Raw genomic sequence first — 11159 nt, forward strand, 5'->3', positions numbered from 1 at the left:
AGTACTGAATGATTTTATTAACTTGTAAATGGCTCCTCATTGGGAGGATTAAATACAGCCTTTTTGTTAAAGCAGTCTATGGTGGCGTGGTACGCCGCTAGCCAATCCATTCCTAGGATTACATCAAAATCTCCCGTGTCTAACCCTATCAGGTCTACCCTCAGTTTCCTATCTGCTATCTCCACGGCACATGCCCTGTAGATAACCTCTCCTAGCAATGTCTCCCCCCCAGCGGTAGATACAAGCAACAATGAATCAAGTCTATCAGGTGATACACAAATTTTGGAAGCAAGAACATGTGAAACAAAAGAATGTGATGCACCAGTGTCAAACAAAACATGAGCAATGTGGCCAGAGATAGTATACATACCATGTACTACGTCCGGGTCTGCGTCGGCATCCTTCTGGGTAAGGTTGTAAACTCTGCCCTGGATTGGAGGCTTTCTTTGATTCTGGTTCCTCGGGCATTCCCTTGCATAGTGCTGGGCACTGCCGCATATGCGACAGGTGTTGCTGAGGCGGTAGCAGGGTCGGTCCCCGTGATCCCTGCCGCAGTGTTGGCAGATCTTACCACGTGCTGCCCCCGTAGCCTGAGGAGGGGCCTGGATGGCGGGTCTGGGCCTCTTTCTAGGTTGGACAGGCGCGGTAGGTGCTAGCCTGCGGAGCGGGGCTGAGGGTCGGGAACTCCCCGCTAGCTGAGGGTGGGTGTCGAAGCTCCTTTCTATGATCTGTGCCTTTGCCAGGACTGCTGAATATGTCTCGAGCTCCATTACCAGTAAGTGCTGTCTGATCTCCGGGCGGAGACCCCACTGGAATTTCCTGGCCTTTCAGCCCTCATCCATCAATGTCTCTGGGGCATATCGGCCCAGCTCCAGGAACTTACGGGCATACTCCGACACTGTCATGTTTCCCTGGACCAATTGAGCAAACTCCATTTTCTTCAGGTGTTGGATGTGTTTAGGGAGATACTCCGCTTGGAAGGCCGCTAAGAATTGCTCCCAAGTAGCTAGTGTAGGCAGGGTGGTCCGCTTGAGCTCCTACCAGCGTACTGCTTCCCCTACCAGCAGGTAAGAGGCAATGGCAGCCCTCTGCTCAGGAACTACTCCTAAGGTCTCGAAAGCTCTCTCAGTCTCTGCCAGCCAGTATTGGGCCTCTTCAAAAGAGGATCCCCCTGCAAAAGTAGAAGGGTTCAGTCTTCTGTACCTCTCTACGAACCTGGGGTCGATTAAGGAAGGAGCGGGATCCCGGGGTAGAGGGACTGGGGCCGGCTGAGGGTGAACTGGGGGACCCTATGGTGGCACCTGCTGATGTGGTGGGGGTATTGGGATGTGCTGTGGCAGTGCCTGTGGTACCGTGGCTGTGGTACCGGGTCGTCCGCGGCTGTGGTGCCGGGTGGTACTGTGGAGGAGCAGGCTCTTGCCGGGGTGGCTCGGGATCAGCCTGCTGTAGCGGGGGCTCAACCTGCGATAGCGGAGGAGGTCCGGGTAACTCCCTTCTCTCCTCTCGCCTTTGCTGGGCAGCTACGAGAGCTTCCACCATCTCAAATAGTCTGTCTAAATCCTCCCGAAGTGAATTATCTTGGGCCGCTCGGTTTAGTGGGGGCCTTCCTCTCCTCATTTTCGTGTACCTGCATTCACAAGGAATGGTTGAGTAACGATCCATCGGTGAGTATTTCTCTAAGGCACTATTGTGTAAGGGATGGGTCTGAGGAAATGCAGCTCTGATACCAACTGTAACGGCCCCAGAATTTTGAAATGAAATATGTGTATTAAAAAGGTCAAATGCAGAAGCGGAATAAAAATTTGATTAACATCCCTTACACTAAAACAAAAAACGTGCTCAAAGTATAAAAGAACAAACTAACTAAAAGAGAAACTCGAAAATAAAAGCTATAAATATAACTACGGAGTCTTCAGGCGTCCCCTTCGCCGTCTTCCTGCGGAACGGGCTCGGGAACAATGTCTTCCTGATCTGAAATGATTAAATAAGAAATGAGCTACACCAGCCCAGTAAAGACATCACACTATCTCACTGTCACGGAGGTAAAGGTGGGTAGAAAACACAAAAAGACCAATGGAGCATAATTTACAACAAATTCTTTTATCAATAATAAAACCCTTTACTATCCACTTACCTCGGTGAAATTCATAAAAACAATATACGAAGGCAATAACATTATCATTATCTTGAAATCATATGAGCTGTATAACATAATACTTGTCACACCTTTGCAATTCAATCATTACACAACACATTTTTCCTCATTTACTAGCCTACTAGTATCCATGGGGATCCATAGGGGTCCCGCTACCCGTGAACCCTTAACACTTGTAATCAGATTCCAGTGCCGTCCCCATACCCCGTCCGGTATGTGTGCCAAAACTATAAACCTCAATACCTCGTCCGGTATGAGGATGAAACGGGCCGTCCCCATACCCCATCTGGTATGGGCGCCAAAACACATAAGGTCTCCATACCCCGTCCGGTATGAGAGACCACAATCCCGGTAGGGTTCCCTATGGACCCGGTCCGTCCACCATCTCCCAGGATATCTAGTCAGGCTGACCACATTATACAATTATCAATTTACATAACCTTTCATTCCCCTTTTCTTCAGTCAGCATCATTAATTCCCACACAAACAAGCAAACCAGTAATTTATGCCAAACAAGATAACATACAACATCGGGTTCTCAGTCATTCAACCCATAATCAATAAAATAGTAATATACGCACACGAAACTATGAAATGAAAACATCAGACCTCATACTGCATTTAAAACCGTAAAATAGGCCAAACAACAGCAAACAGACAAACACACCAGACTCGGGCTCCATTAGTGACCTTAAACAATTTCACACATCTGTTGATTCATGAAATACCATTTTATCATTTATTGAACTTTAATACCGTGATAGGAAATAGGGTGAGGAGTCCTTACTTGTTTCGGGGTCTGAATACGGCTCTACAGTGCGCTTGCAGGCTGTCCCTAATTTCCGTAAATTTTTCTCGGAGAACTGAAACGCACTACTGGTACCTGTACGTGTCCCAAAAAAAATTTCAAATTAGACCCAGGGCCCCTTTCGGTCAATATCGCAATTCTGGCACGGCGCCGCCGCAAGCGGCGGCGATTCGCCTCGGGTTGGCCATTTTCGACTGAATTCGGCCACACTTGCATCGGTCCTAGGGCCCTCGGAGGGCAAAAAAATTACGAAAAACTGAAGCTTACCGACGGCGGTGCTCTCGGGTGTGGCGGCTCTCCGGCGAGGTTCGTGTTTTAGTGATTTGGTTCCGATCAACCTGTAGAGAAAAGAATGGTGATCACGGTGATATAAAAATTGTATCAAACGGAGGCCGGGAAGGGCCTTATCGGAGGCAAAAACCGAGGAGGGGAGCAGCGGCGCCGCTGGGTTTCGGCCGTTTGGCTGGGATTTTGGCTTCGATTTGGCCACAGGGAAACTCAGCATTGAAAAACAAGCCAGGGGTATGAAATTTACCTCGATCGGCGGTCAGAAAACTCCCCGGTGCGGCGGCGGGTGGCGGCGGCCGGCTCCTCCGACGTCTTGTTCATCTTCTCCGGCGAGGGCAGGCGGTTAGGGTTTTTGTGGTCAGGTGTGGGGGTTCTATTTATACCCTTTTGCCTTTTGATCACAGCCGTCCATTTTGATTAAATCTGGGCCGTCCGTGCGCGTCCATCTGGGCCGTCCGTGCACTTGCATCTGGGCCGTCCGTGCGCCCGCTTAATCTGGGCCGTCCGTGCGCGCGGGGACGCATCTGGGCCGTCTGATCGCGCGCACGCGGATCGCCCACGTGGCCCGTTCCCGGGTCGACGTTTTCTTGCCACGCGGCAAGTACTGGTTGGCCAGGGCTGCTGACTGGGCCGCTGACGTTGCTGCTGACGTGGCGCTGACGGGGCACAATTTTTCTAAATTGCATTTTGACCCCCAGTTTCTGATTTTCTTTTCAAAAATACCCCCAAAATCCTAATTTTCACCCCTTTTTTCCAAAATCAATTTCAATTAAATCCAAATAATATTTTTACCCAATTTTACAATTATTATTATTTTTATTCTTATTAAATTAAATTAAATTAAATTAAATAAATCAATTAAAATTCAAAAATTATAAAATAAACTAAATAAAATAAATTAAAAAATTAATTAAAAATAATAATAATAAATGACAAAATTAATGGGTGTTACACTACCCCTACAGTGAGAGGATCCCGAGCCATCTAGGTACGACCTGACTCCTCCACAATGCCCCTCAACACCACCACAGTATGATTTGGTGCCCCAGCCACAGTACTACCCACTACCACAGTATGGTTTGGTGCCCCAACCACATCACTCGGCATCGCCATAGTACAATCTGATGCCTCTACTGTATCATCCAACACCACCGCAGGGCCATCTAGTCCACCCGCAGCACAATCCAGCCCCTTTTCCACGGGACTCAGTTCCTCCCATGATTGACCCAGAGTATATTGAAAGGTATAAAAGACTAAACTCATCTACTTTTGCAGGAGGATCCTCTTTTAAAAAGGCCGAGTACTAGGTAGCTAAGACAGAGAAGGTCTTCATGACACTTGGGGTGATTCCCAAACAGAAAGTCATCCTTGCTCCCTACATGTTGGTAGAAGAAGCAGGCCATTGGTGGTAACTCAAGTAGGTCACCTTGCCCGTTCCAGTCATTTGGAAATACTTCCTGACAGTCTTTCCTGCAGAGTACCTTCTAGAGCATCTTCGACATCAGAAGAAGGTGGAATTTACAAACATGGTCTAGGGGGACATGACTGTATTAGAATATGCTCGCAAGTTCCTAGAGTTGGACTAGTATTCCCCTGAGAGCAAGATGGATGAAGGCAGGAAGGCTAGAAGGTTCGAGTGGGGTCTCCATCCTGAGATTAGACAACAGTTGTATGTGCTCGAGTTCAGTACTTATTCGGTTGTTCTGGCCAAGACACAGTTAGTGGAGAGGAACCTTCGCATATTCCCTCTAGCAGTATGGAACCTCAAGCCCGACTCCACTCCGTAGACCAGCACCTACTGCACCTGTTCAACAGAACAAGAATCCTAGGCCGATGACTGAGGCTCCCCCTCAGGTTCCAGCAGCAGGATGCGGTAAGAATGTCAACACTATGGCAAGGATCATGGAGACCGACCTTGCTATCGCCTCAACAACACTTGGCGCATATGTGGTAGCACTCAACTTTATGCAAGAGAGTGTCTGAGGAATAAGAACGAAGCCAGACCTCTTGTCTAGGATATGGCTTATAATCTCACTCAGCAGGATACAGAAGCTAACACGAACGTGGTACAGGGCAAACCTAAGAAAGAAACTTGTATTCAAGAGATTCCACTAGTTCGAGACTTTATAGATGTATTTCTGGATGAACTACTTGGACAGCTAGTGGACAGAGAAGTCGAATTCACCAAAGACCTTCAGCTTGACACCTAGCCTATTTCGGTTGTTCCTTACTGCATGAGTTGGGTTGAGATGGAGGAACTGAGGAAACAAATCAATGAATTGTAGGACAGTGGATTCATCTGACATAGTGTGTCCCTTTGGAGTGTGGGAGTCACTTTTACAAGAAAGGAATATGGGACGTTGAGGTTATATATTGACTACCGAAGTCTGAACAGGGCCACAATCAAGAACAAGTATCCCCTCTCCAAGATTGATGACCTTTTTAATCAGTTGCAGGGGATCTAGGTCTTCTCTAAGATAGACCTGCATTCAGATTACCATCAGGTAAAGATTAAGGCAAAAAACATTCCCAAAATAGCCTTTTAAACCAGGTACGGACACTATGAGTTCATGGTCAAGTCATTTAGACTAACTAACGCTACAGCTATCTTCATGAACTTGATGAACAGGATTTTCAGACAATTTTTGGATCAATTTGTCATTGTGTTCATCGATGATATCTTGATTTATTCAAAAAACAGAGAGGAACACGTTCACCATATGACTTAGGTTTTGCAGGTTCTCAGAGAGAAGAAGCTATATGCAAAGTTGAGTAAGTGTGAGTTCTGCCTTGAGTAGACTCCCTTCCTAGGACACATTATCAAATGATGAAGTGTCAGTGAACCCCAAAAAAGTTGAAGCAGTGCTCGGCTAGGAAATATTGATCTTGGTTAAGGCGATTCGTAGATTTCTGGGATGATAGGTTATTACCGCAAGTTTGTGGAAGGATTTTCTAGCCTAATTGCTCCTCTGACCCAGCTCACAAAGAAGAACGTCAAGTTTGAGTGGAACGAGGACTGTAAAAGAAGTTTTTCAGAACTAAAGAAACGGTTGACTACCGCACCTGTGTTGGCCTTGCTGAGCGGATTGGGTAGATATACAGTTTACAGTGATGCCTCCTACCTAGGGTTGGGTTGTGTTTTGATGCAGCATGGGAAGGTCATAGCCTATGGATCTAGGCAGTTGAAGAGTTATGAGAAAAACTACTCCACTTATGATTTAGAACTTGCCGCAATTATCCAAGCCTTAAAGACTTAGCACCACTATTTATATGGGGAGATCTTTCAGATCTATACCGATCATAAGAGCTTGAAACACATATTCACTCAAAAGGATCTCAACATGTGTCAAAGAAGGTGGATAGAACTCCTCGAGGACTATGATTGCGATATCTTGTATTAGCTGAAGTCATTACACCCTATGTACCCGGTCTGTTCACCATTTTCTAGGATATCCAGTAAGACAATCATTCATTAATTCACATAACTAAGCAATTTTCTGTTTGTATATTAATTTTCAATTTCGTAAATCAACCGTAAATCACGCAAAATAAGTAATATATGCATCAAAGAAGCATAACTAAATCATTTAAACATTCCAATATATTATCATGCATTTAAAGTTGTAAAATCAAACAATCAGTTAAATATGAATAATAAATAACTAATCGGTTCCTGCTCCATTAGTAACATGTAATTATTCTCAAGGTTTTCTAAATTACACAAAATACTATATTATTGATTATTAAGTTTTAATTCTATAACAGAGAATAAAGTGAATGATTCTTACCCAAATCAATGTCCGAAATACTGAACTTTTCAATACGCCTACTGGCGGTCCCCGGGTTTCCTGAATTTTTTTGCGGAGATTAAAATACACTTCACGTATCTAAAAATATCCCAAAAATCCAAAATTGGTGTTAATTCTTTTCTGCCCAATTTTGGGGTTCCGGCACAGTGGCACTACCATGCTCTAGCGACGGCACCACGGCCCGTGACGGTAGTTTGCCTCGACCTGACCATTTTTAGTTGGTTTTAGCCGATTTCGACTGCCTTTATACATATTCCTGTGAAAAAATATGTTAAGGGGTCTCGGTTGATTGAAAAAAATCAGAAAACAGAAACCTACCAGTGGTGGAGTTTTTCAGGTGCGGTGGCTCCGCTGGCTCACCTTCGCGGATGAGTTTTTTTCTTCGGTTAACCTGTAGAAAATAGAACGATGAAAACAATGATGAAAAAATCACACGAAAGGAAAAACGAGAAAGGGGCTCATCGGAGGAGGTTGCAGGTTTTGCCCGCGGCAGCTCCGCCGAGCTTTGCTCGTCGTTCGATTCCAAGCAGATAGGAGAATTTTAACATTTTTTAACGGTCGGAGGTAGTTTTGGTGCAGCGGGAGGCAGTAGTCGGCTTCCTTCTCCGACGACTAATTCTTCTTCTCCGGCAAGAGGCTGGTGACTAGGATTCGGGTTCAATGTAATGCGAAATATTTATACCCATTTCACATTAATCTGAGCTGTTCATCGCGTTTGATCTCGACCATTTGATCATGGCTAAGGAGGAAATGAATCTATCATCGCGTTTAATCTCGACCATCCGATCGCGCCTAATGAGGAAACGAATCTAGACCGTTGATCGCATTTGATCTCAACTGTCCTATCACGCCTAAGAAAGAGACGGATTCAGACCATCCACGCATGCAGGATCGCTTCTGGGTCATCTGATCGCGTGGCATGCATATCGCCAGCATGGCCTCCCCTGTGGTACTGAGTCAGCATGCCTTACCATGCGACGCACTTCGATTCGTCGAGGCTTCTGACTGTGTGGTCCTACGTAGCCAAATTTTTTTAGTGATTCCTCAACATAAAAAATATATTTTTTCCTTAGAAATATCTAGTTACATTATGATATTGTCTGTTGAGACTCCATTATTTTTTAATAATCATGAAATGGCAAGTATACATGCCATCAGTTTTATTTATCATCATTACTTAATTTAACCTGTAAATAATTAATGGTTAGCATCCATGGAATCCTCAATTGGAATTTTATTTTTTTCATGACGGCTTTGATTCACTAAAAAGTAAAAAATAAAATTATTTTTAAACAACAACAGAGGTTTAAAAGAATTGCTAATTTTTTAGAGTATTTAAATATTTCATTTTCGAACAATTCACAACAGATATCCTCCTCATAACAATAGTATAGATCCCTCTAAATTATTTTAAGTAGGGCACAAGACCCTTATATCAAATTGGTTCAAGTTTAATATTGATAAATTTATTTAAAATAAATTAAAGTTAGGTTATTATAAGTTGAATTTGTTACAAGTAACAATGTTAATTAGATCGTGAGGTTCATGTTTCACCTAGGCATATTCAACCCTATGACTTACAGAAGTTTAACTTCAAGTTTGTTTGGAATGAAGGAATTAGGAAGTTCATTGTAGAAATTACTCTTTATATGTTTCACAACTCCTACAATATCGTGATATTTACAATGACTTCTAGTATGACTTTCCTTTACTATTCATGTGTCATATTTACATAAAGGACAACACTTGTGCCGATATGCTTGCCCGACATGCTCACTATTTGTATTAGGAATACACCAACCTCCCCCATGCTCTAAAAGAGTTTGGTACTTTATCTCCGTATTGGTTATTGTGATACTACTTAGGCTTGTCTGATTGGCCATTAGCCTATTGTTTTTGCCATGGCTGTTTTTTGATTAACTTATTCATTTTTGTGACTAAATATAAATTATTAATTAATATTAAGTTATATTAGTTATAAAATAAAATAAAATAAAATCTATGATATAAATATTTACATAAATACATAAAATACAAATATATGTATATATATACAGTGGGACGGGACAAGTGGGCGCTATGTGAGGTGAGCCCAAACAAACTAACAAATAAAGGATATTTTCTTTTTTCAATAAAAAAATAAAAAAATTATTTTTGAAATAAATCTATAAATGAAAGTAAACTTATTTTTAAATTTATATTTAATTTAATTAAAATTATATAAAAATTGAAATTTAAATAAATATAAGTTTATAAATAAATTTCTCAACGATTTTAAATTTATTATAAACAAAACCATAATTACCCATTTATAATTTTCGAATCCTTAACCTTTTAATTTAAATGCGAGAAATAATATTTTTATCTATATAGGGAAGAGCATACTTTGTTTTATATACATATATGTATATATGCAATGTATATAATTATCAACTATATAATAATCAGTATCTGTTTATGACAATGACTTAACAGGTAAGATTCTAATCAAAGTAAGTGCATATTGATTAATCATCAATATAAACAAATATATTATAAATTATGATAATTATTAAATATAATAATTATCTCTAATTTAAAAAATAAATTATTTTATAAAATTAATGTAACACCCAATTATTTTTTTATTATTATTTTTATGTTATTTTATTTTATTTCTATATAAATATAAATATGTGTTAATTGAATTGAATTTAATTTAATTTATTTTAATTTGATTAAATGAAAATAATAATAATAATAAGGGTAAAAAAATAATTGAGGATTTAATTGAAAATAATTTTGAAAAAAATGGGTGAAAATTTGGGTTCTAGGGGTATTTTAGAAAGAAAAATTAGAAAACAGGAGTCAAAATGTAATTTAAAAAATTTATGCCATGTCAGCTGCCCAGTCAGTAGCCCCAACCAACCAGGACGCGCCAGGTGGTAGAGACGCTGATGCGAGAGGCCACGCGAGGGGAGCCACGTGGGCGATAGCCACGTGGGCGATCCGCGTGCGCGCGATCGAACGGCTGAGATCCGTTCCTGCGCGCACAGACGGTCTAGATCAACACGCGCACGAATGGCCCAAATTGCATCACGCAAGGACGACCCAGATTGAATCGCAATGAACGGTACATATTCACTCTCTATTTAATCGCGATCGGACGGTCATTAAAAGCGATGGACGGCCCAGATCAAAAGTGGATGGGTATAAATAACCCATCCGCACCCAAACCCTAACCCTAGCCGCTAGAGCCCCTCGCCAGAGAAGACAGCCTAGCCGCCGGGGAGCCAACCGCCGCCGCACTGGAGCAATGTTCGGCCGCCAAATGAGATAAAAATTCTACCATTTACTCATAATTTGATTCCAAACCCATCCATGGCTAAATCGAAGTGAAAGAGCCGACCAATTGGTCGAAAAACGCTACTAAAGCTCAGCGCCGCCGCCACGGGGTGCTTCAATTTTCGCCTCCGATGAGGCCTTTTCCGATTCCCGTTTGATGTGATTTTTCCACTATTGTAATCACCGTTTTCTCCTCTATAGGTTAACTGGAGCAAAATACCCAACCGCAACGTGAGCCGGAGGAGCCGCCTCACCGGAGAGCTCCACCGCCGGTGAGTTTCGATTTTCTACATTTTTCGGCTCTCTGAGGACCCTAAGTGTATTTTCTCACAAGAACCGATGTAAGTTTGGCTGAATTCGGCCGAAAACGGCCGAAAAAAGCCAACCCAAGGCTGATCGCTGCTGCGGACGGCGCTGCCGCCATGCCGAAATTCTGAAATTGGCCAAGTAGGCATTGGGTCTGATTTTTAGGTTATTTGAGACATGTGTAGGTACCGTAAGTGCGTTTCAGTTCCCAAGAAAAAATTTAGAGAACCCAAGGACCGCCCGTAGGCGCAGTAACAATCTAGTTTTCAGCGTCGAATCAAGTAAAGACCCCTTACCCTATTTTCTATCATGGAATTGAAATTTGAATAAGTGATAATACTGTATTTTGTACAAATTAAATAGATATGCATAATTAATTAAGGTTGCTAATGGAGCCCGAACCGGAGATTATTCTCTGTCGATTTCTGCTTGATTTATTTTACAGTTTAAATGCATTATGGTATCTGAT

Source organism: Carica papaya, chromosome 6 (assembly GCF_054855325.1).
Source record: "Carica papaya isolate Zhongbai chromosome 6, ASM5485532v1, whole genome shotgun sequence".
Taxonomy (NCBI): Eukaryota; Viridiplantae; Streptophyta; class Magnoliopsida; order Brassicales; family Caricaceae; genus Carica; species Carica papaya.